Below are 26,889 nucleotides of genomic sequence, written 5' to 3' on the forward strand. Positions count from 1 at the left end.
TCACCAGTACCCATTCTCCACCACCACGGATCCCAGTATCCCTCCCACCCCCCCATCCCACCCCACTCCACCCCACCTCTATGGCAGGGCATTCCCTTTTGATCTCTCTTTCCTTTAGGGTGTTGTGGTTTGCAATAGAGGTATTGAGTGGCCATTGTGTTTGGTTTATAGTCTCCTTTCAGCACATATCTTGCATCCCAAGCAAGTCCTCCAAACACCTTTTACATGGTGTTCCCTTCTCTATCTGAGGTGCATTTTCCCCTAGCATGTGCTGTCGGCTTCCAAGCCATGGAGCAGACCTCCTGGTACTAATCTCAAATATTCTTGGGTGTTTGTCTCCCATTCTGTTACTTTATATTCCCCAGATGAGTGCAGTCCTTTTATGTCTGTCCCTCTCTTTCTGACTAATTTCACTTAGCATTATACTTTCTATGTAGAACCACTTGTTTGCAAATTTCATAACGTCATACTTTCAAACTGCTGCATAGTATTCCATTGTATAGATGTCCCTGGAGTTCTGGCCCGCCCTACAAAAAAAATTTTTTTTATTCACATAGCGGCACTTATGTTAGAAGTTATAATTACTATTTCCATAATGATTTAATTGATCACTCGATCACTTGATCACTTGACATGCTGTTACTCATCGATTTGCTTGAGCATGCGCCAATAATGTCTCCATTTGTCCCTGTCACATGTTAGTGTAGCCCAATGGCATTTGCTCGCTCCAGGAACACAATGAGCCTCAAACTGTTTGTTCAGGATCTTGACAAAGAAGTATGACAATCTCGTGGGTGGATGGCCATGCAATCTTCTGATGTCAGGTGGTTGTCTCCAAATCGTATTATGTGTCCATCCCATTTGATTTTCGACGCCTTGGCAAGGAGACAGCGTCCCTGATTCTCTGATTCTCAGTCATCGACGGCGGTTAGAACTCTGGATTCCTTTTCTCACTTGAGAGAAGCATGATACTCCAAGCCTAGCTCTTTCGATTCCTCTTTGAGAGATCCGAATAGTGTTCTCATCCTGTTTATGTAGGGCCCAGGTCTCTGAGGCTTATGGTAGTGCAGGAAGAACAGTGGAATCAAAGAGATGTGCCCGGAGCTGGAGGTTCTTCATCCTCTTATCTATTTCTTCGATGCTCTTGAAGGTGTTCCAAGATGCTCTCTTCCTCTTGTGCAACTTAGGTGCCACGTCATTCGTCATGTTGATTTCTTGACCTAGGTACACATAACTGTTACATTTGGAGATGGTTGTTCCATTGAGAGCAAATGGAACGTCAGGAATGAGACCATTTCTCATAAACATTGTCTTTGTGAGATTCAGCTGCAGTCCAGCCTTTCCACACTCATGGTCAAAGTGGGCCAGCATTTTTGCCACTTGGCTATTGTTTGTTGTTATTAGAACCATGTCATCAGTGAAGCAGGGGTGGTGTAGTTGCCAACCGTCTATCTTCACTCCCATTCCTTCCCATTTCAATGTCGCATGACGTTCTTGAGGGTGGCACTAAAGAGTTTCAGTGAAATGGTATCACCCTGCCGAACCCCTTTCTTGACATGGATAATAAACTCCCTGTAAAATTTTGAGATTGTGGTAGTGAATTGGTAATACAGCTCATGAAGGATCCTGATGTATTGAGTTTGAATGCACTGTTTGTCTAGGGCTTGGATGACTGCTTCGTCTAAACAGAATCAGCAGCCTTCTTTAAATCAATGAACATTAGACAGAGTGGCATCTTGAACTCCCGAGAAACCTCAATGAGCTTGGTTACCGTGTGGATATGGTTGGTCATGCTGAATTCTTTTCGGAACCTGGCTTGCTCACATGGTTATCCTTCATCTAGTGTTCTGCCAATTCTATTCAGGATGACTCGAGTGAAAAGCTTGTAGATGATGGACAACAGGCAGATCGGGCGATAGTTGCCAATGTTGTGGATGTCTCCCTTCTTGTACAGTATAACAGTCCTGCTGGTTTTCCATTGGGATGGAAACTTGCATTCTGACAGGTAGTGTGGGAAGAACTGAGCCAGTGTATTGATTAATACTTACGGCAGGTTCTTCAGGTGTTCAGGTCTGACTTTGTCTGGGCCTGATGCTCTTAACTTCTTTACCAACAAAATGGCGTTTCGGATTTTGGAAGGGAGAACGTTGGAATGACATATCCATCCTGTGAAATTTGGTATGTGGGCAGGTGGATGTGGCTATTGAAGAGATCTGAGTAGAAGTCATGGATAATCTTCTCCATTGCCCTTCTGGAAGATGTGGTAGATCCATCAAGACGTCAGAGGACAGTCATCTTGGGTTTGTAGTTGGCAAACTAGGCTGCCAAAATAAAGAAGGACTAAAAATGACTGTCTGTACTTTTAATGCACATATGCTGGCATTGGAAGCATCTATTGAGGATCTGATGGTGCAAGCATGGAAGATCAAGTACGACATCATTGGTCTGACCGAGATGTGGAGGTGTCGATCACATCACGCTATTTTCGACACTGGAGAACTGTTCCTCTGAACATGTGACAAAAGAGGCATTGGTGGTGTTGGTGTCCTCGTCTACACAAACTTGGCTATGTGCATTGATTCATTGAAGTGCCTAACAACCCGAATTGGATGATTACACTTGAATAAATGTGGCTCACTGCTGGCAGTTTCTATCTTCATTATCTATGCACGAACATCCAATTACGATGAAGAAGAAATTGAGAAGTTCTACATGGAGCTGGAAAAGTTCTCTAAAGAAGGACATACCTTCTACAAGATCATTGTCAGTGATTTTAATGCCAAGATAGGACCTAGAAGATTGGCTGAAGAATTCCACATTGGGAACCAATGGCATAGAATGAAATGAACAGCATGAGAGACTGTCAGTTCATCATGTCAACCAAGACCATCCATGGTAATTCGCAGTTCCAGAAGGCCGAATCTAGATGTTGGACATGGGAGTCTCCCAGTGGACAGTTCCACAACGAAATTGACCACATCATATTCAATCGACAGTTTTGCCTGACCAATGTCGCTGTTGTCCCAAAATTCCAAACAGGATTGTATCACCATCTCCTTCATGCAAAATTCTACTTCACGGAGTGACAAGAAAGGCTGCAAAGTTTAAGAAGAGAACTCCCAGAACAACCACCAACTGGGAGCTCTTTGGCTCTGTTGCGGCAACATGGGAAGATGCCGTCATTGACGACATTGATGAAGAATATGATCAGAAGGTTCAGCACCTCCATGATTGTGCGAGGAATGATGAGGGAGAAAAAGCCACAGAAAGAAGTCTGTCTTCAAAAACTCTCAAACTTATTTGCCAACATGGCTGGGCACGAGCCTCAGGCCACCACAAGTGAGTGTCCAAGCTTGCAATGTGTGCAGAGAAGCAATCAAGGAAGACCTCAAAGAGAGAAGAGCAGCAGTGCTGGCCAATGTGGCAGAAGCTGGGAAAAACATTTGCAATGCCTGCCTGTGCTTCACCAACTACAAGCCCAATGATTTAATTATGCTTTGAAAATTGTTGTTATATATTGATAGTATGAATTTAATGTGAATCACAAGCTGCTGAGAAAATTACATTCAAATTACTTAAAAATGTTATAGCAAATTTTATTCCAAATAAATAAAAAATTTCAAAATAACCATCACTAGGAATAATCTCTTAGCACAGAAACAGGAGTATGCCCTGAGCACCACAAAACAGATTTTAAAATAGAAATCACATTTAAATAAGGGAAATGGAGGAATTTCTATTCAGTTAAAAAATATTTGCTACCCTTTCCTTGAAAACAGGTTAGAAGAATTATGTATTTTTGGCATCGAATAACAGTAGTACATGTGTTAAGAATTCATAAAACTAGGCTGGCAATATAAAAAATGATATGTCCTCTATATATTGCTTTCTCTAAAACATTAAAAATTTCTGTACATTTGAAAAGTAACTTTAACTAGTGATATTTCATGCAATCCAAAGATCTGAATATGTATCACTGTGTTTGTTTTTTAAGTAAATAGCTTGGACAAACAAAATTTAAATGATTTTCATAGAAATTAGTATATATTTTATATGTGAATAAATTTTTACTTAACTTCCAACATAAATTATATCTCTTGTGATTTTTTTATTAGTTATGGATTTTTTTACAGTTTCTCAGATAATAATTCTACAGCATCTATGTATCTTCATTGTATATAGTATTTAGAATGTACAGCAGGATTTTTTTTTCTTTGGATATACTTCTTTTCAATTATTTGAAACTAGTAATATGGTAAAAACTATCTGAAATGTATTTGGTCCTGTCTCATTTCTTGAATACATTTGACCTGTGAAACAGAAGTTATGCTACTTATAGAAAAGAAAATTATGTAATTAAATTTTCATTTGTTTCATGGTCTTTACTGATGCAGTATTCTTCATAATTCAGTTTTCTATTGCTCCCATGTTTAGTACAATGTGAATGGAAAATCAGGGGTATAGAATTTTCCTAGTTGACTTAGTTTGAGACTATAAACACTAAATGTCATTTTCTTCCACTTTATGATAAACACTGAAGAAAGAGGAAATGAAGGGTAGTGGAGCCAGCTGTGTTTATTCACTATGGGATGTTCTCAGGCTCCTCATTATGAAGGGTCTTTTAATTTTAACTAACCATATCTAGCCATAGGCTATTTTTTGATGACACAAATTCAAAGAAGAAAAACACACCTAAGTAAGTTACTCGAGCAGGCCCAGTAACGTCTCCATTGGAGACTTTGTTGTTACTGTGTCTGGCATATCGAATACTCTCGGTAGCTTGCCGGGCTCTCCGAGAGGGGCGGAGGAATCGAACTCGGGTCGGCCATGTTGGCTGCGTGCAAGGCAAACGCCCTACCGCTGTGCTATCACTCCAGTAAGTTACAAAGACCATAAAGCTTTTCATATACTTTTTCTCCTTGGGGAAACAACTTTCCATATTATCATGGAATATTTCACTTTATAGTTTTCTACATTAATAAAATAGATCACAGTAATTCTTTTACTACCTGTCTTATATGATTGCTTAGATCAAAAATATGACTGCTTTTTTTCTTGCATATCTACTTTCTAATCTGCCAGGATACAACTACAACAAGTTGATGGATTAAATTATGACAAGATGATCCTTCAGAAAATAATTTTTAAAAATTTCATTTCAATGTGACAGTTTTATAATAACCTGGAACTTTAGGGAGACTAGATACAGTCTCATAGAAAGTGGACTGTGATTGGTATCCTACCCCCAGTATATGGAAATCCAAGGCAATGAAATGTAATCGCTGTGTTGATAGGGCTTGATCCATGTCAGATTCAGGCAATTTCAAGGCTTGGAATTGCTCATGGAACAGAGATGAAAACAAGAAAGGGGAAAATTGAAAAGTATTCTGGATTATTTATGAATGATGCTGAAGTATCTGCGTTTTTGCTTTATCGCTCTTAGCCATCTATTATACATTTAGATTGGGACTCTCACTTTATCACCAGAAAATGTTAATTTCTCGTTCCTTTAGAATAAAGTAATGTTAATTTCTAGTTCCTTTAAAATAAAGTATCAAAGTTCTCTTGAGGATCTTGGGAAAAATCCATTCTCTTAACCTACCCATAAAAATGAAGTTATTCCACAAAAACTGGGAAATACAATAATGAAGTGAAGAGGTCCTATGAAAAGAGGGGATTTGGCTTCCAAACTCTTCTCTGAGGCTTACACTGTGACTGATTTGCAGAAATCTAGGAAAAATCCTCTACATAGGAGAGTAAACCAGATGTTGCCTTTACCAAAGTTATGTGTTTATATGATATTTAGAGAAAAGTAAACATCAAGGCTTTTGTTTGGCTTTTAAAATAAGATAGTATTTATTGTTCATGACACACATGTCTTTAGGAGAACCTTCTGTTGCATATGGTGAGTTGTGAAGATCAGAAGTTGATTTTAATTATAAGTTCTCATCTCACATACTCACCTTTGTCCACGATGTTCACCATTGTGGTACATGCTCCCTGTTTCTTCTTCTTCAAAATATTGTCCCCTAGCTCTACAGCATTGAATAAGCTGCTTCATGCAAATAAAAACAAACTTGGCTTTTCCTTCAGGATAATTTCAGTATCTTTCTCCTGTAGAGCCATTTTTGAATGTGTAGCAAGGTCTGTGAATCTAGGTAACATTGCTCATTGGTTTTCTGATCTTGATAATGACCCTTTATTCCCAGGATCTCCTGTTCTAACCAGTAAAATGAAGAAAATAGTAGCTCATAGTATTCTTAATAATCTTAAGTAAATCAATATTTATGAAGCACTTAGAATAATTCCAGACCATCTTCATTTCTTGGTAAACATTGGTTTTTGTTATTAAAATTATCCATATTAATCACATATTTTCTCTGCTCTGTAATTTTTAATAAATTAGTTAACACTTATTTTCTCACTGTCAGTTTTTCCATCAGTTTCTAATCAACTCATTTCTGAATAGGGACTGTTGCTATTACATTATATACTTCCACGAGACTTTATATTTGATGCAAAATAGGGATTTGGTAGATATTTTTATCTTTGTTGATATATAAGAGGATAAATGTTAATGTTGAAATTTTTGATGAATTTTTAAATATTCTCGAAAATATCTGCCATTTGAAATGTAGCAATGTAACATGTTGTTCTGTGTTAAAAAAAGCAAAAACATTTTAAATTCATAGTGATTGAAGGTATGTAAGATGTCCTCAGAGTCCATGTTTGGGATGGTTTTAGTAGTAAATAAAGCAATTGGCTATTTTGAGTTACTTGTGAGGCCATTATATCAGACATTGCTGGATAATTTCAAACTATAACTTGATACTGCAGTTGTATGAGTAGTATTACTCTAATGTTGCTCTGAATCCTGGATAACATTTCCCTAAGACATATTTAAATGCATGTTATTTTAATACATATCAGTACTTTACGCTGTATTAGTTTTTGAAATATAGAATAATCATTTGTGTTTTTTAATCTATGAATGAAAGAAATTTCCATGCTGTTTGAAACAAATAGGATTATAATTATGTCCACTGTCCTCCAGTTGTTCATCGATTTGCTTGAGCAGGCCCAGTGATGTCTCTGACGTGGCTGACCTGGGTTTGATTTTTCCGCCCCTCTCGAGGAACCCGGCAAGCTACCGAGAGTATCTCGCCCACACAGCAAAGCCTGGCAAGCTCCCCGTGATGTATTTGATATGCCAAACACAGTAACAGGATTACAATTGAGAAAGATATATGAATGGGATTAAAGAAGCAGTATTTGTAAGTAGAGAGATAGGTATTTGGAAACACTTTTTTCTTAAGGTTCAAGTGAGTTCACACCAGTGAATAAATTGGTAAAAAATGTTACTTCTTTTATGATGTTCATAGACCACATCCTTATTTTGTTTTTTATAATATTATGGTATTAAAAACCATATTTATAGATAGTGAATACATAGATTGCTCAATTAATTGCCAGGTTACAATTATTTATTTTACAAATATTTTTGAATACCTATTAAATAAAAGTCCTCACTTGAGATCATAATTTGAACCAGATAGCTTTTATACAGTTATCAAAACAAGTGTAGTATCAAAACATATGGAATTAAATTAAAATAACATGGCTATAGAGCAGAATTAAAGGGCCAGGAAGCTGGGACTAACACCCTAGTATAGCAAATAGGTCATTTGCCTTCTTCTGGATGGATGACCTGGGAACCCTATATTGTCCCGGGGCCCCACCCCTCAGGAGTGATCCCTGCTGTAATGCCAGGATTAAGCCCTGAGCAGCACCCAGTGTGGCTCCAAAACAAAATGTTTGTGTGTGGAGGCAGGAGAGAGAAGGGGAATTAATGTATTAGTAGTAGTTATGTGTTGGGAACTAATGTTTTGGACACTATTCTCTGCTTCATATTTATATATTAGTTTGCATTATCCTCAAAATCCTGCCTTATTGTGATGTTTGTTATACAGATGGTGAAACAAACAGAGTCGTAGAATGTATTGCCTAAAGTTATAGCATTATAGCACTGTCCTACTGTTGTTCATTGATTTGCTCGAGTGGACACCAGTAACGTCTCCATTGTGAGACTTGTTGTTACTGTTTTTGGCATATTGAATACACAAGGGAGCTTGCCAGGCTCTGCCATGCAGGCGGGATATTCTCAGTAGCTTGCTGGGCTCTCCAAGAGGGATGGAAGAATCAAACCTGGCTCAGCCACATGCAAGGCAAATGCCCTACCCGCTGTGCTATGGCTCCAGTAATTCGTGGAGTCAAATTTAAACCCAGATCCTCTAATCTTTTTCAGTTTAGTGTGACCTACTTTGCAGATAGAAGTATAGAGCCAAATTAACTGGCTCTATACATATTTGTGAAAAACACACGTATTTATGTTTTTTTTTTTTTTTCTCTTTTTTTTTATTTTATTTTTTTTAAAGTTGTAGATTTACAATTTTTTGTGCTTTGGTTTCAATTATACAATGATCAGATACCCATCCCTCCACCAGTGCCCATTTTCCACCACCATGGATAATATCCCTCCCACCCCCATCCCCCCATCCCCCCGTCTCTGTGGCAGGGCAATCCCCTGTGTTCTCTCTCTCCTTTTGGGTGTTGTGGTCTGCAAAAGAGGCATTGAGTGGCAAACATGTTCAGTCCATAGTCTACTTTCGACATGCATCTCCCCTCCTGGGAGGATCCTCCAAACATCCTTTATTTGGTGCTCCCTTCTCTATCTGAATAGCCCTTTCCTCTAGGATACCCGGCTGGCCTCTAAGTTATGGAGTAATCCTCCTGGTGCTGATCTCAGCTATTCTTGGGTATTAATCTCATACTTTGTTACTTTATATCCCCCAGATGAATGCAATCTTTCTATGTCTATCCCTCTCTTTCTGACTCATTTCGCTTAGCATGATACTTTCCATATTGTACCACTTGTATGTAAATTTCATGACTTCATCTTTTCTAAGAGCTACATAGTACTCCATTGTGTAGATGTACCAAAGTTTCTTTAACCAGTCATCTGTTCTTGGGCATTCAGGTTTCTTCCAGTTTCTGGCTATTGTAAAGAGGGCTGCAATGAACAAACAAGTGCAGATGTCACTTCGACTATACATTTTTGCCTCTCTGGGATATATTCCCAGGAGTGGTATCGCTGGGTCAAATGGGAGCTCAATTTCTAATTTTTTGAGAATCGTCCATACTGTTTTCCAGAAGGGCTGAACCAGTGGACATTCCCACCAACAGTGAAGGAGTGTCCCTTTCTCGCCACATCCACGCCAGCATCGGTTGCTTTTGTTCTTTTGAATGTGGGCCAGTCTCTGAGGTGTGAGATGGTATCTCATTGTGGTTTTGATCTGCATCTCCCTGATGATTAATGATGTAGAGCATTTTCTCATGTGCTTTTTTGCCATTCGGATTTCTTCTTTGAGAAAGTTTCTGTTCATTTCATTGCCCCATTTTTGGATGGGGTTGGATGTTTTCTTCTTGTGGAGTTGAACCAGTATTTTGTATATCCTGGATATCAACCCCTTGTCAGATGTGTATTCGGTGAATATCCTTTCCCATTCTGTAGACTGTCTTTGTATTTTGGTCACTGTTTCTTTGGAGGTGCAGAAGCTTCTTAGTTTAAGATAGTCCCATTTATCTATCTCTGTTTTCACTTGCTCGGCCAGTGGCGTGGCATCTTTGAAGATACCATTAGCTTCAATGTCATGGAGGGTTTTGCCAACTTTATCTTCAATGTACCTTATGGTTTCTGGTCTGATGTTGAGGTCTTTAGTCCATTTTGATCTTACTTTTGTACATGGTGTTAGGCAGAGTTCTGAGCCTATTTTTTTGCATGTAGCCGTCCAGTGATGCCAACACAATTTATTAAAGAGGCTTTCCTTACTCCACTTCACATTACTTGCACCTTTATCAAAGATTAGATGAGCATATGATTGAGGAGAGATGTCAGTGTATTCAACCCTGTTCCATTGGTCTGCAGTTCTGCCTTTGTTCCAGTACCATGCTGTTTTAATTATTACTGCTTTGTAGTACAGTTTGAAGTTCGGGAGGTTGATTCCTCCCATTTTCTTTTTCCCAAGAATTGCTTTAGCTATTCGTGGGGGCTTATTGTTCCATATAAATTTCAAGAGTGTTTGCTCCATTTCTTTGAAGAATGTCATGGGTATCCTTATAGGGATTGCATTGAATTTATACAATGCTTTCGGTAGTATTGCCATTTTGACAATGTTAAGTCTCCCGACCCATGAGCAGGGGATATCTTTCCATTTCCTCATGTCCTCTTTTATTTCCTGAAGTAGCGTTTTGTAGTTTTCTTTGTACAGGTCCTTTACTTCCTTAGTTAAGCTGATTCCTAGTATTTATGTTTAAATCACTAAATACTGAATTCACAACCCACAGAGTTATAGTCAGGTCATATCTGTACTCTAAAACAGACTTTGGGTTTTCTAGCTCAACACTTTTTATTATGAACTATACAGTTGAGGAGTTTCTTGTCAGCCAAGTTAATTCAAAAGATTTGAATAAGATGTTATAAAATATCATATTTAAATATAAGAACCAGTCTACAGAGAAAAGCTCAAAAGAATTATTTTATTGAGGTTTATATTTGAATTGTCTAAGCAAATGAATGAAGCAGCCTTGGAAAAATAAGCTATATAATAATATACCTGATGAGCAAGTGATTCAATAGAGACTAACAAGGTGGATGAGAATTATGAAGAGTGTAAATAAAGTAAAGAATTAATTTAAATAATCAGTGTATGGGATTAGAAAGACAATACTAATAGTGGATAATAAAAAGGCATTCTAAAAATGGAAACTAAAGGACAGGTAAGCTATGTTGTTCCAAGGTCAGAAGCATTGGATAAATATGGGAATTTCTGAGAGCTTGCTTCCTTTTCTCTTTCTTTTGCTTGGGCATCAATACTACCATTGATTATAGTGGCTGGGCTTTAGACTGTATGGTTCTGTGTAACCATTCAAACCAACTGGGTTTCAGTCTGAACTTTGCCTTTAATGTGTTAGTGAAGTTTACATTTTCAAGTTTTGTTGTTTTTTTTGGGGGGGGGTTACTGTTTAGTAAATATTATAGAGTTTCTTTAGATATATAGTATTCTGTTTAAAAAATACCCTTTAGCAATAATGTGTATATGTGTGAATGCAAGCAGAAGAAATTAAAGCAAAAAATGCCATTATATGTATTGTAATGACAGGCGTATTATGAATAAATAGCAGGAAATACTTATAATGCACAAGTTCTTAAATTTATTCCTATCCCCCTGCCACCTCACTCAGATTTTAACTAAATTTTTGCTCAAACGCTTTGACTAACACCAGTGTGTCAGAAGCTAATAAATAATAGACAACACAATTATACTTTGGTATAACTGTAAGAATTTTTTTAATTAGGGCCATGTCTAACCACCCAAATTATTCAGAGAAAGTGAAATATTGGTCTTCAAACTAAGTGCAAGTTGGAGAAATTAAGTTATGCGAATAGTTTTGGGTGTTTCTGTCTGAGCAATATTTCAGTGTGGTGGAGATAAAACGACCCTTTTATCTCCAAGATACTTTTCTGCCTACTTTTTTGTGTGTGTGACCTTGGGATAGTTACTTAACTTACCTTAACCTCAGTCTCAGTGGCCTCTTGTTAACTCCTTATCTTGAGTCTTCAGTCAGCCATTACAAAATGTCACAGGATGGTTAGTATATAAACAGCAGAAATGTGTTTCACAGTTCTGGCGGCTAGAAACGCCAAGATCAAGGTGCCTGCATCAAGCCTTTGCTTTTCTGGGGAAGGCCTTACTTCTCAGTTCATATACAAGAACCACTTGTGGTATCTTCATATGGATGAAGCCTCGACAGCTCTGGGGAGTGCGGAAGTCTATTTTTTATGGTCCAGAATAAAATGCATAAGGGCCTACCTTCAATGACCTAATCACCTCTAAAAAGTCTTACCACTAACACACACTAACACTGTTAATTTCCGGGTTTAGGGTTGCAGTGTTTTGAATTTATGAACCTAAACGTTCAGTCCTTTACACTATCTCATAGTTGTATAGGGAAGAATGAATACTTATAATTCCTGTAGCTGTTCCTGACTCATACAGAGCTCTCAATACAGAATTAGACTAGTTAAGGTAAAGGTAAAAAAGGTAAAGGCCCTCCCGTTTATCGTCGATTTGCTCGAGCGGGCCCAGTAACGTCTCCATTGGAGACTTTGTTGTTACTGTGTCTGGCATATCGAATACTCTCGGTAGCTTGCCGGGCTCTCCGAGAGGGGCGGAGGAATCGAACTCGGGTCGGCCATGTTGGCCGCGTGTAAGGCGAACGCCCTACCGGCTGTGCTATCGCTCCAGCCCATGAAATTAGACTAGTTAAAGACATTGTATTCCTAACTATGCATCTATTTTGTTCCTAAGTGTGAGAATAACAATTGTGATAATGGTCATACAGTAATTATGTTACAATTATTTGGGGGGTATTAAGAGCTATAAACTATGTTAAATGTCTTACCTCATTTAATACATGTGGCAATGCTACTTACTGTAATTATCCCCTTTTTTGCGTCAAAATCCAAGGCTGAGAGGCATAAAGTAATTTGGTCAGATAGGTAGAAAAATCAGTGTCAGAAAGCTCTGAGTAAGTATCTAGCACCTCAACTCAGTCTTATGAAACCAGTTCATTTATTTGATGAGTCCAGGAACATCTGATTTATCCCACGGGCATTTTGGTTACTCAGATCTGCTTTGGTACTATAGAGTGAATAAAATATATATGTCTCATATCAAAGAGGAAATTCCTAAAGTCTGTAGTTAAAATTCATGCCATTAAACTGTCACTAAGTATATAATCAGATGCTAATTTTCAGAATTTCTTTACTTGCCTGGTAACTAATCTTGTGGAGTGGAGACATGTGCAGACTAATTCTTAGTATATAGATGTTCAATATTTTCATGTGGTAACACATAATTGAATTATTTGCTTTTGAAAATTAAGCGTGCATTCCCAAAGCATCGTATTTAGTTGTTATTCTGAAATAAAACCCAAAATGAAGAAAGGACTGCATGACCTTTGGAAACTTCCTTAAATTTAAAATTCATCTTTCTCCTCTGTTAAATAGATTAGTTATAGTGGATCTTTATACAACTTTGAAATTCTAGCACTTGATGCAAAAAAAAGGTTCTGATTTGAATACTATTTTGGAACAAGTATTTTCAAGAGGAAAGTCATTTAGTTTACAATTGTATCTTAAAGATGAGTCTTAAACTCTTCTCAAGGTCTAATAGCCTACAAAAAATTGAAAGATGGGGAAAAGAGGGAAGTTATGCTGAGGACAAGAGCAATGTGATGAAGGCATCTGTATTAAAGTTTTTAAAAGACATAAATATTTAACCAACATAATGATTTCGTCTGTCCTCCCATTGTTCATCAATTTGCTCGAGCAGACTTCTTGTTACTGTGTTTGGCATATCAAATACATCATGAGTAGCTTGCCAGGCTTTACCGTGAGGGCGAGATACTCTTGGTAGCTTGCCAGGCTCTCCAAGAGAGGCGGAGGAATCGAACCCAGCTCGGCCGGGCTGGCTGCACGCAAGGCAAATGCCCTACTGCTGTGCTATGGCTCCAGTCCATGATTTCATCATAAGAAAAAATACTTATTAATGAAAATTATGTACAATCTTGGTTTTTTTTTCTTAATTTTGCTTTTTTGGGTCACACCTGGCAATGCACAGGGGTTACTCCTGGCCCTGCCCTCAGGAATTTCTCCTGGCAGTGCTCAGGGGACCATACAGAATGCTGGGAATTAAAATGGGGTCAGCCCCGTGCAAGGCAAATGCCCTACCCTCTGTGCTATTGTCCCAACCCATCATTATTATTAGGTATGAGAAAGGGAAATAAAAATGTCAATATTTGGTGAAAGGGAGTTGGTTGAAAGTAGGAGGAGTTGGAGAGATGAAATATAACAGCATTTCTTAAATGAAGCCTTACAAAATTTCCAGGAAGGAAATTTTCAGTTTTATTTCTTTGTCAGGTGTTGGTCGGAAACATCTGCTTTGTATAAGGTTTGCGGTTCAGTGGAAGAATCGCACAACCCATGTAATTTAGCCCCTTTAATGACAAAATAAAGCTTAACTTAGGGCTGTTGGTGAGTTAAAGAAAATAAATCTATCATCAAGATAAGTGGCTATTAACCACTGCTCTTCAGACCAATGTGATAACTGTTATTGGTTCACAGATGTAAAATGTTCAAAAACCTCTGGTTTAGAGGCTAAGTATCAAGAAAACTTTACCAGAAAAATTTATGCTTGAATCATGTTTCAATAATGAACAGGACTGAGTCTAGACTGGTGTTTAGAAGTTATCAGTTAAATGTTAGTCTAGACAAGTATTTAATAATAATTAGTTAAAAGACAGAAGTGGTTGACAAAGAAGTTGCCTTGGAGACAACTGAACATGATAATTTGGGGAATGTAGGTATTTGAAAAGGATGAAGCACACTGTACTTTCTTTTATCTCTGTGACCCCAGAAGCACTGCATCTGAATCAAAATCACCTGCAGGTATTCTTAAATATGTAAACTTTTAGATCTGCCTTTTAAGGCCACGAAAACAGAATGCAATGGAAGAGTTACAGGATCTGGACCTTAATAATACTTGTTTGTATCTCTGGTGGTTGCTGACCTATGATAAAGACATGTTTTGTTTTTGTTTTGTTTAACTGTGGTTCACACCTTGCAGTTCTTTTTTTTTGTAAGTTAAAATAAACTTTTATCTTAAAATTCCATTAAATGTTAAGAGATTTATATATAATTCACCATTTTTTTTAACAACTGTCTACCCTTGTCCAGTTGCATCCTTCAGTTCTTATGGACCACTTCTGGCAGTGCTAAAGGGACCATGTGAGGTGCCAGAAAAGACAGGTTTTATATTAGAAATTAGTCGAAGATGATGAACCAGGAGAGGATTATATTATGACACAAGGATCAAGGACATGGAGAAATGCTAAAGAATTTTCTTTGATTTCTTTGCATCGTATCAGATTATAATTTGAAAGCATGGGTTGTCTACACTGTTGCTTTCATTATTTTTTCAGGTCTTCATGTTTTTGATTAGTTTGTAAATAAGATGGTTATAAATGGGGGAGGGGGCTTACTTGAGATGGAGATTAATTTTCAAATGAAACATTCAATGATTTTATTCCTACTTCTCTCCCCCCAAAAAAAACAACCAAAAACTTCTTCATGAAATGCAGCAATCACATACCAAGGAGAAAGGTATTGCACTTGTTAAATGTTTATTACCGTTATCATATTTAATCTATTACCTGAAGTCTCTGCTCAATACCTAATTCAGGCCCTTTGCATATTTATGGATTTGAGCATGAGACAGACCAGGTGGAAAAGAAGACATAGTTGACTTCTTCGTAGAAGCAGTACTCTGAAGTTTTACTGGGGCACTTCTGATGGAGCTGGTCATAGACACTGTCTTTGTAAATTGTTTAAAATGGAAGCTGGATGCCTACTACTTATTCTTACTAGTTTTTAATATATGACCTCCTCACTCAATTCAAATTCATTACTTTCAAATTATTTTTATCTATGTCTTAAGTATCGTTTTTGATACCCCAAACACAGTAACAATTGTCACAATGGAGACTTTACTGGGCCCGCTCAAGCAAATCGATGAACAATAGGAGGAGAGTGACAGTGACAGTGATATCTCAGTGTATTATGATGAATTATGCTATTATAAAAGTAATTTTTGTTCTATGTCAATACATGAAGTTATATTTAAGATCATCTTATCTAATCCTCAACATATTTTTGGTAACTTTCAAGCACATAGTAAAAGATTATTATCAGGGTTTAACATAAAATATACAACCAAGTTTCTATGTTAAAATTTTCTGAGGGGTTTTTACCCTCTGTTGCATATAAATCTATTTATATCTAGCTAAGCCCAGTGAGTAGGGCATTTGCCATGCCTGTGGCCGACCTGGGTTTGATTCCTCTGTCGCTCTCAGCCCAGCAAGCTACCCAGAGTATCCCACCCACACAGCAGAGCCTGGCAAGCTCCCCGTGACATATTCGATATGCCAAACACAGTAACAAGTCCCACAATGGAGACGTTACTGGAGCCTGATGGAGCAAATGGATGGACAGTCGGAGGGCAGTGCTACTATAAAAATCTTTCAGTCTTTCATTTTTATCCCCACGAACTTCAAGTGTCAAAAAATTTTGAAAGGATTACCGGGATATACAGGTGTTAAGGCACTTGCACACAACTCACCCCTCTTCAATCCCTGGCAACACATGTGGTACCCTGAGCATTCAGAGTAATCCCTGAGAGTGAAACCAGGAGAAAACCTTGAGCATAGGCTGGCAGAGCCCAACCCGCACCTCGCCTGTCTACTTTCAAGTTTGTGACTATTTTCCTCTAGGTCACCTCAAATGAAATAAGTGTGTGTTCAGATTGGGCATCATGTTCAGTAGTGTTAAGGCATGTCGAAGCAAGCTCTTCATATGTTTGCTTAATCAAACTCCACGGTTTTCAGCTCAGACGTTAGAAATTACTTGATGAAAACTCATTTGAGAGAAAAGGTACAGTCTGAAAAAAACCAAGCAGCTGTTCAGTTGGATACAATGTGATTCTTGGGCTTAATTAGCCATTGATGAGGGCATTTTATTCATCAATTTATACTTATTTTAGTTATTTCTGTGCTCTGATTAAGTATCCTTGAATTGGATCCATTCATCCCCGAGATGGGTTAACGTTGCTTGCATTTGAATTCTCTCTTTACTTCACTTCAAATATCAGTTTTCAATTTCCTAATTCTTTGCTGCTTAATCAAGTGCATTAAAAATGAATTATTAGTGGCACTGTTCCTAAAGTAACAAGTGTCACATTCTGACAACTTCGGAGACAAGGTTGGTTATTTTGGGCTTTGTTTACATTCTACAAAAATAAGGGTAGTGGATGTATTTTCTTTTCTTTTTCTGTTATCCAAAATGTTCTATACAGGAGACAATGTCAGAGTCCTCTGTAGGTTAGATTAGAGCTCAAATTGGGTTATTTTAAGGATAGCATCAGTGGTAAATTTAGGAAAACAGGTATGTTAACGTTCCATTTATTTAAAGACTATGATAGTATAATGATATAATTTCTTGTGTATCTCCCAGGAAGGTGATAATAGTCCTGAGCATGTGCTGACAGTAAGAGAACACGCAGAAGTAGTTATTCTACTAAGCTGAATTTTAACTAAATTTATTTATTTAGTACTTAAGATAGGCCCAATACTATGAAAGAATTTGTAGATGCAAGATTAGAAATAGAGAAATACCTTTTTGTGTGTATAAGTGACTGCATTTTACTACATGGGTGGGGAAGTTATGCATTTTCTTCTTGGGTTACAATTGGATTGCAGTTCAAAATATACTTGTCTGATAAATGGCATTTGTTTTTGCTGTTGGCCATGCCAGGTGGTTCTTAGAGGATATACATTGCATGCTGGTGGCTTCTCTCGGCTGTGAAGGGAAACGTGTAGTGCAAGGGACCCATGCAATATGCCCTCATGCAGAACCTGTGGTCCAGCCCCTTGAAATACCTCCCTGGCCTCTAGCAGTGTAAGCCTTAATTTCTCTTCTAACAATGATCATGTGGAAAGTGAGAGTAGGGAGGATACCTATACTTATTATCAAGGAAAAGAGACTATAAATTGGCCTTTGGTAAGATAGGATTGGTCTTTAGCAATCGTTGTAGGCTTTTAGAAACATTCTGTACCCCAGATAGAGGCATTTCTGAAAGATGTTGAAAATGACTAAGTGTGTATAAGTGGGAGATGGGAAATGTAAGAAATGAAGAAATGAACGTGTGTTCAGGCTAATTTAAGTTACATTTACCTACTTTTTTGTGCTTTTTTAAAAATCAGTGTGCAAATTTTTGGTCAGTTTTATAATACAACATTCTTAAAAATCGCGTTCTTCAAAATTTCACAAAGCAACTACAGACTTTCAGGGAAAGTGGTATTAGGGGCTCAACACTCAAAACTTTCATCAGGAACATATAAAAAGAAGATAGGAAATGGAAACTTGTTATGTTGGTAGCATACTTTTACACATGCTAATTACTTGAAAAATATAGAGAGACTATAATCAATGTATATATTTAAATAAATATTAGTATTTTGCTTTGATAAATATCAAAAGCATGCTAAAGGAATGAAGAGTTTAAGTTAAGAAGAAGGATTGTAGTTTAAATTTGTTGTAATGAGGGAGTTGGAAAATGTATGAATTCAGGTAGAAAGTTTTAATCCCCAAAATGGGTGGATAGGTGGAGGAGTGTTTCTCTATATTCTTCCACAGCTCAAGTGAGTGGAGTATAGTTTTACGCTAATGAAATTGTGTAGTGTCAAAGCTGAAATTTGCTTTATGCTTAAACTTCCCTCTGATATGTGAACTGTATTGGAATAACTTTGAATTTCACAGCATGCACAATGTATGTGAAGATAATATCCCCACGATTTCCCCAAATACTTATTTTGATTTTGTTATGGATGTCCTTCTTGTGTATTCTAATTATTCATCTGTATTCTTTACTCAATTTGGTGATAAATTTTGAATGCAAATCCTGTCTGTTATATGACTGATTTCTACAGTATCTTAGTAAGTTGATTGATAAAATAATCATTTTATCACTTATTGAATACTGTTAATTGTGAAGATCTTAAAATATTGGCAAATGTGAAGAAAATATAAAAAAATCATTTTGAAAATAATATAAAATATTTGATGATGTGTTTTGGGGTGGGGTTTGTTTTGATGGTGACCTGGGGAGGTGGAGCTGCAGGAGAGCAATCCCAGGGCTTCATACACTCAGGATGTGCTTGGTCACTGAGCCGTGTATCCTAGTGGAATGCAGCTGCATCCCTGGAGGTGCATCATAGAAAGTTGTGTTTACTATGAGATTGTAGTAGACCACAGGCAGGATTAAGATTAAGTTTTGAAATGGATTTGAATATACTCAGAACAAACAGTAAGAGACTAAATCACCCTGGAATATTTTTTCTGGTATATAGCCCAGTTGAAATGAAATAGGAGCTTTAGAAGAAAACAAATCACAAAGGAATGACTTGAGTAGTATATTTGGGAAGTGAGAATGTATATCACCCTTTTAGATAAGCATTGGATTTTAAACTGGTTTCCTGTGAAGCCCAAGATTGCTCCAGAATGTCCTCTCACAACTTTGATGATGTAGAAAACAAAGACAACACCTTGTTATACCCTTCCTTTCATTTCAAATTCCGACTATATTACTCATGGAATACATAATTTTCTGTCATCAGATGTAAAGAGTTTGCCATAAACACTTGTGACTTTGGCCATAAGAGTGTGAAAAATGGCCATGGTGATATTATGCATAATTAGCATGGTACAGGAGCTTTTTGGTTTTTTGAGTTTTACTTGGAATATTCAAATCTCCTTCCATTCCTTTCTTCTCCAACTGACTGTGGAATTCCTTCGGTATGGAAGGGCCTCTGGTGTGTATGGTGTGGAAGATTTTGCACACAGTTATCTCATTATAGAACTGACAATTTAAAGGGAGATGTTTGGTCTGCACTGCCTGTGGCCCATAAAACTGTAGGTATGATCTACCAGTCAAATAAGCAGTCAAATTCACAGTTTCAGGTCAAAAAATTTAAGAGCTGTTCTCCCATAAATGGGTATAAGTTAATTTAAAATGTTCAAAGCACCAGTTGGAGAATTCTCAATCTGAAATGTAGTGCTATCTTATAAAAAATCAGCAATTTTATGTATAACTGACAAAGTGTCTATAAAAATTGCATTAAAGCACTGATGGAAGAAAGAGTACTACATAACATAAACTCAGCTCAATAATTCAGTGGCTGTTATCCAGTTTATAGAAAATGCAGTCCTTCAATTTTTCTAATGTTTTCATCCTTTTGAGCTTTTTCTTCACTAGCTATTTGATGAGGATATTTAAGTTAAAGTTAAATGGGATCTGAGTCACTTACGCTAACAGGTACAGTTTTAATTAAGGTGTGGTAGAAGAGGATTTTCGGAACTCTCAAGTAGGTTTTGGAATCATCTGTAGATTTCTTGTAAAAATTATTTCATGAGTACTTCTGGAAAGGAAATTCAAGTACTCTGACTTCGGAGAAGAAACTGAGGGAGTACCATGATATCTGACAGTGAACAATAGTACAAAACAGATACAAACAGATGATGACAATTTGAGTTAAAACATCCTTCTTCCTAATGTTTTTTTTTTTCTGGGGTAAAACTGCAAAGAGATACAAAACAACTAACCAAATGTCTACCTGTCAGCAGTCTGAGAAAGTTGGGAGGTGAGGTATCATCCTCTGTGCTGAATTAATAAACCTAACAATTAGCATCCTCAGGGCAGGTAACTTATCAGGAATGCTACTTGTTTGCCTATACTCAAAGCTCTGCAGATAAGAAGCTTGTTTTCTTTTCACTACTAGTATCAGCTGGTACTGATGTTAAGCACAATATTAATACAATAATTTTCAGCAATGACCTACACAGATGCTACAGAGTTATTTTACTGCATTTTTATACTTTAGTGACTATAGTGGTGTCCCAGCGACAAGTATGTAAAAGAGGGAAGAGTTTGATGGGTTTTTTTTTTCTTCTGATGACACTGTGGCATTGGTGGTGTTTCTCCACGGAATGCCACTGCTCCCCTGAGACAGTTTCCTCTGCAGGCTCTCTGGCCACGTGTTGCTAGCCACACCTGAACTTTGACTTTTGAGTGAGAGATAGCTGGCAACTCTTCTTTTGCTAATCCTGGGTTATGTGCTAAGCTAGGTGGTTCTTCTACATACTACCCCAAACTTTCTTAACTTTTTAAATTACTTTCTAAATAGCCCCAGGCGATTCTCCTATAGAGCACTCTTTCTGTTTTAAGACTTCCTGATGATCTCTAATCAAAGAAGATAGAGTGTTAACTAGAATTCATCTGCCTCACAGGGACGGGGAGGGGTGGGGGGTGGGGTTTTATTGGGGTTCTTCAGGGTAAAAAATAAGTATTGGTAAAGGGAAATGTGTTTGATATTTGCATGACTGAGACCTAAACCTGAAAGCTCTGTAACCTTTACCACAGTGATTCAATAAAAAAAAAAAAATAGTAGAGATGAGTACCAGGACGGTTGCTCCATGGCTTGGAAGCCAGCATCACATGGTGGGGGGGAAAGGCAGCTCAGATAGAGAAGGGGCAACCAAGTAAAGGGTGATTGGAGGGTCTGCTCGGGATGGGAGATGTGAGCTGAAAGTAGACTACGGACAGAACATGATAGCCACTCAATACGTCTATTGCAAACCACAACACCCAAAGGGTGAGAGAGAGCAAAAGGGAATGCCCTGCCACAGAGGCAGGGTGGGGTGGGGGGAATGGGTGGGATTGGTGGGAGGGATACTGGGATCATTGGTGGTAGAGAATGGGCACTGGTGGAGAATGGGCACTGGTGGAGTGATGGGTACTTGATCAATGTATGACTGAAATATAAGCATGAAAGTTTGTAAGTGTGTAACTGTACCTCACGGTGATTCATTAAAAAAATAAAAGAAATATATATAAAAAAATAAGACTTCCTGATAAGCATTGTTTAATCAGGATGTTAAGTAAGGAAGAGAAAAACTAAACAGGAATCTAGTGATTTGCAAGGAAGGCAAGAACTATTTCTTCTGACTAGTAGGCATAAGAAAATATTTCTAAAAGTCTGAGTACTAAAACTTGAAGAATTGGAAGACTTATGAGGTGGAAGTTACCGGAAGAGACAAGCAAAGTGGGAAGACAGGCACTTGCCAGAATCACAGTTTGCAATTCAAAGGATTTTAAGCAAGTGCTTGATGAATTTTGATGCGTTATAACCTTCCTTTTAGGTACTGGGATGTTTATTACCTTCCTTGTTAGGTTTTGGCCATCTTGAAGGCAGGAGACATGTTCTATTTATAAATGTACTTCCAGTATTTCGCAGTAGAATGATTGGTATGTTGCTGGCCTTTAAAATAGGCATAAATTGGGAGAGGGGTATTTAAAAACGTAGGAAAGATTGTAAAATAAAATAAGTACAATAAAATGTGCTAGATGAACTCTTGGAATAATAAATTACATAGTTTCTATTGTATATGCATTTTATCTTAGTCATTTTATTAGATCACTTAAGAAGAAAGAAGACACCATACTTACTCTGTCCCAAATATTAAACATGATGCCTTGAAAAAAATGCAATTTACTGAATGATTTTATTTCCTGCCTTCAAAATATCACATGTTCACTTATTTTTTACTCATCTAAAGAAGACCTCACCTTGAAAGAAGACTGTCTATAGCTAAGCAACTGTTTGGGTTTGAGGAGGAAAATTTGGCTTCTTCACTATTTACTGTAAATTGGGTGGTTTTTGTAGAGTTGCTGGTGGACATTCTGTTCTTTAGAATAAAAAGTGATCATTTTCCAATGAATGTCAAAAATTATATATGTATATAACTTCAGAATTATATACTTGCTACTAGGTACGAAACTTAAATTCAACTCCCAGAAACATAATGAAAAGTTCCATGTATTTTTTTTTTTGCTTGTTTGTTTACATGGAGAAGAGGGAGTGTTACTAGCTTTTTTTCAATCCTCTAGATACATATGTTGAAGTCAAATGCATAATTTGGTGGTTATTGGAGGTGGAGCCTTTGTGAGATATTAAATAATAAGGAAGGAGGGCTGATGAGTGGGTTTAGTGGTCTGATAACATGAATAGTTTAAAGTTGACTAGGACCAGTTTGTTTGCCAAGCCTCCCTGCCATGGAAGGTTACATTAGAAAGTTGACTTCCTCCAACCCAGAAGAAAGCTCACTAAAAATCAGCTGTATTGGTTTTCTCATCTCTGATTTGCAGCCTCCAAACCGTGAATAATAAATTTCTATTGTTAACAAAGCACTAATCAATGGTATTTTCCTACTGAAGCCTGAACTCATCAGGGCAGTAAACAGACAACTTGTTCTTTACCAGGATTGACCAGTGCATTTTAAATAAGAGTATAAAATAGGATCACTCCTGGAAGAGCTCAAGGGACTTTTCGTGATGCCAGGGATCAAATTTGGGTTGGCCATGTGCATAGCAAACCCCTTACCCACTGTATTATCTCTCTGCCCCCCTCCCATGCACTCAAATATTTTAACTATTATTTACTGCTTACTTTGTAATTTATTTTCCTTGAAAGCCCAACTACCTTTTAATTACTAGTTACTCTCTCCATTGACTGTGAGCTATTATAGAAATGATACGAGAGATTCTGTGGCAGGTGATGTGTCATCTCCAGATTCCCTTCATGGAGTAGGTGAAGCTATTTCTTGGCTCTTATAGATATTGGTTATTAAAGGTTTTCTTAAAAGAATGGCCTGTGACATGTAAGAAAATCCAGCAATGCTTGGGAAGTACATTGACCTTCAAAGGTGGTTTATGACTAATATCTAATTCCTCTCTCAGGTTCTGCTCTTGCTCTTGGAAACACCACTGAAGGGAGAACAATTAAAACCTCCATTTTTTTTTCTTTTTATTGAATCACCGTGAGAATAGTCACAAAGCCTTTCAGTTAAAGTCTCAGTTAGTCATACAATGATCAAACACCCATCCCTTCACCAGTGCGCATTTTCCACCACCAAGAACCCCAGTGTACCACCCCTCCCACTCACCCCCCACCTGTGTGGAAGATTTCCATTTTACTCTCTCTCTCTCTCTTTCTCACTCTCCATTGATCACGTTCAATATTATGACAAAAGACCCAACATTATTTTTATTTGGAATTTTCCCCAACACTCAGACCTGCCAAAAAACATCATTTGATAATTTGTTTTCTATTACTGTTATGAAGAGCATATGATGTTGTGTGGCCACAATAGCGCCCATGCAGATTTGGACTTCTGATATTTTAGTAATAAGCCTAGAGGGATTACTGCCAAAAGTCCCTGGGTTCCGAGGTTGGTTTGTGTGCCTCTGTGATCATGGTCGTTTAGAAGCCAGAGGAGGCATTTGAGGGTGGCAACCTGGAGCATTGTCGTGGCGGGGAGCAGGGCTGACTCCACCCCCCATCCCACAAGGCCCCATAGCCCTCGTCAATGCAGTCTCATACCTGGCTGTTCATTAGGCTCTAAAAGATGCAGGCCACTGTGCCGCTGCCACAAGGGAGGACAGGTGGAGGTACAGACACCCTTCCCCTCCCAGGGTGGCATAGCACCATAGTTAAATGCACAGTCCAGATGCATTTCGGTTGGGCATTATATTCTGCTCAGATTTTCCCACCACCATTTAAGCCTGTTTTTCAGGGACAAACACTAGATCATTTACTTTCCATTGATCACTTTGCATATCAGGAAATGCTTACCTGGCCACCATTCAGAAAATAGTCCTGGTGCCCGCATATCAGAGTCATGCTTGTAGAAGCTCGTGGTCACCGGGATTCCATCGGGAGAAGGCGTGGAGACAGCACCTACTCCATCTGGGACCTCCTGGTGATATCGGCTCAGTACTAAAACCTCCGATGTTTTTATGGGACACATAAAAATGTAAGAATAGCAAATCTGCAAATAATTTGTGGTTAAATGTACTATATTTTAAAATAGATATAAGGAAAATGTTAGAGGAATTTAAAGAAGGAATTCTTTACATGAGGAATGTGAAATTGTTGAAGCAAAGCCTTTTGAGATTTGCTTGTACATTTTGAGGATATTTTTCCACTTTGTTTGAGCAAGAAGTAGGAGGTAGAGATGGGGCCATATAGAGAGAAGCCTGAAACTTGGGAATGGGTGTTTCTCCCTAGTTTGAAAGACAATTGCAAGCCATGGACTGTTTTTGAAGATTGCTATGATTCTATGGTACCTGGACTTCTGGTGACATAACTGGATAACTATATAGAATAAATTTTAATGGTAGGAGTTAGGAATTGACATTTTGAGCTAAGGGAAGAGAGTGAACAGTGACTCAACTCAAAGCTTTTGTGCTTGTCTAAATTCTGACCTCCGAATACTTTCCCAGAAGTGGAAATGTTCTGTTGAAGTGTATAAATAATAAAAATTCTCTTATAAAATACAAATAATGAATTTTGTCCCTAGTTGGAAATTTGTGTTAATTTAATAGTGGGATGGAATAATATATTTCATTGCCACTTTTCCCATTCTGAATATTTGAAATAAAATTGGAAAGATTATGTTGATTTTGTCAGTTACATCTGTCCCAGATTGAAAGATCTCTGCAAATATTCTTCTATTTTTGTGTTTCAAATTGCAGTAGTTATTTTGTTGTTGTTTTTTTTCGATCTTTTTTTTTTAGTTCTGGGTTTGGGGCCCCACCTGGTTCTGCTCAGGGTGGACCCCTGGCTCTTTGCTCAAGGATTACTCCTGGTAGGGCTGCAGGATATTATATTGTGTCAAGGGTCAAATCTGGTTTGGCTGCATGCAAGGAGAGTGCCTTACTATGGTACTGTCTCTCTAACCTTACATCTAGAGTACTTTTTGCCATAAGTAGTTGGATGCTGTGTTACTAAGCCCCAAATGCTGTAGGATAGAATACCATTCAAATTGTTTTCTGAGAGCAGCCAAGAGGAAAGGGCATGACAAAAAGGATTTTTTTCTATTTAACCAAGTGCACAGTCGGCTGTGTGGAGATATTTTGAAAAAAATGTCCTGTCACAGTATTGTGGTAAGGCTTTGGGGTCAGAAGAGTTAGCTGTAAATCCTGGTTCCATAGACAGCTAGTTAAAAATTTCTTCACAGTGTTGTTCTGAGAGACATTTGGAATGATTTTAAAAATGTGCTTGTATAATGAATGGTAATAGATTTTATTCTTGATCTATCTGGACTCAAGAGCATAAACAGTGCTTTCATATGTATCTCTCGTTCTTGTTCCTGACATGCACGCAACTAGTAAGCAAAGCATTATCTTATGACTAGAGAAGGAACTTCTACCTTGGATGATATAAGTTGACTTTCTCTATCTTCATCATCTTTTGCTCTCTAAAATAAGAAACAAAAAATGTTCTAGTGGGAAATTTTGTGTTATTGATAACTATTTTCTTTTCCATCTGTTTTGACTTTGCCTGGAATCTTACACTTTCATTAGGGTGAATAAAATTATTTTTCTCTTCTTCAAAAAATATTGTATTTCTGATGTACTATTGTTTTCTCTTACTGTTACTTTAAACAATAGTATTCTGTTAAGGTAGCAGCAGTTAGCTTAGTGAATGAACAACTGTTGCTGCGTCTTTTATTTTTACTTCATTGTTAGTTCCAAAAATGAAAGGAACATGAAAAGTACCTGCTTCTTGTGATTTTTTTTTCTTTTGAAACAGCCTCTCCAGATTTTTTTAGCAGTTGTGTATGTGGGTCTACATTGCTGAGCTCCAAAACTTCCCTTCCCACTTTTATAAAATAACTTTGATGATGAAAAATATTTTATAAATTCTATAAGCATATTTGTCTTACACTTTTTATCAGGCCATTTTAAACAGAATTATTTTGTTCTGAAAGCATCTAGTTCGACTTATTACTACCCTACAATTGTTGAGTTTTATAATTACCCCCAGTTTCCACAGAAAAAGTTTGTGTGCACCAGGGATCAACATCTTGCCAAGTGAGTCAAAACCTGAAGCCACTTTTCTAGCTTGAACTAAGCCTGTTTATAAGAATCTGGAAATGGGAATCTAAATATGCCAATACCCTTAATAGAATGTTCACTTCCTTAAGGAATACTAAGATATGAATATGTCTGGCTCTCATTCAGTTTTGTTTTATGAGCCCATGCAACCACTGAGTTGATCCTCTGGAGTAGGGCCTGAGGGGGTTGGAGTTAGATT

At 37.6% G+C, this 26,889-nt stretch overlaps 1 protein-coding gene across 2 annotated transcripts in view; it reads left to right on the top strand.

The window, feature by feature from the left end:
- PRKG1 (protein kinase cGMP-dependent 1) overlaps window positions 1-26,889 on the top strand; it is a 1,343,145-nt gene that overhangs the window by 225,091 nt on the left and 1,091,165 nt on the right. The window lies entirely within an intron of this gene.

This window comes from Sorex fumeus, unplaced genomic scaffold (genome assembly GCF_029834395.1).
Source record: "Sorex fumeus unplaced genomic scaffold, SorFum_2.1 ptg000043l, whole genome shotgun sequence".
Lineage (NCBI taxonomy): Eukaryota > Metazoa > Chordata > Mammalia > Eulipotyphla > Soricidae > Sorex > Sorex fumeus.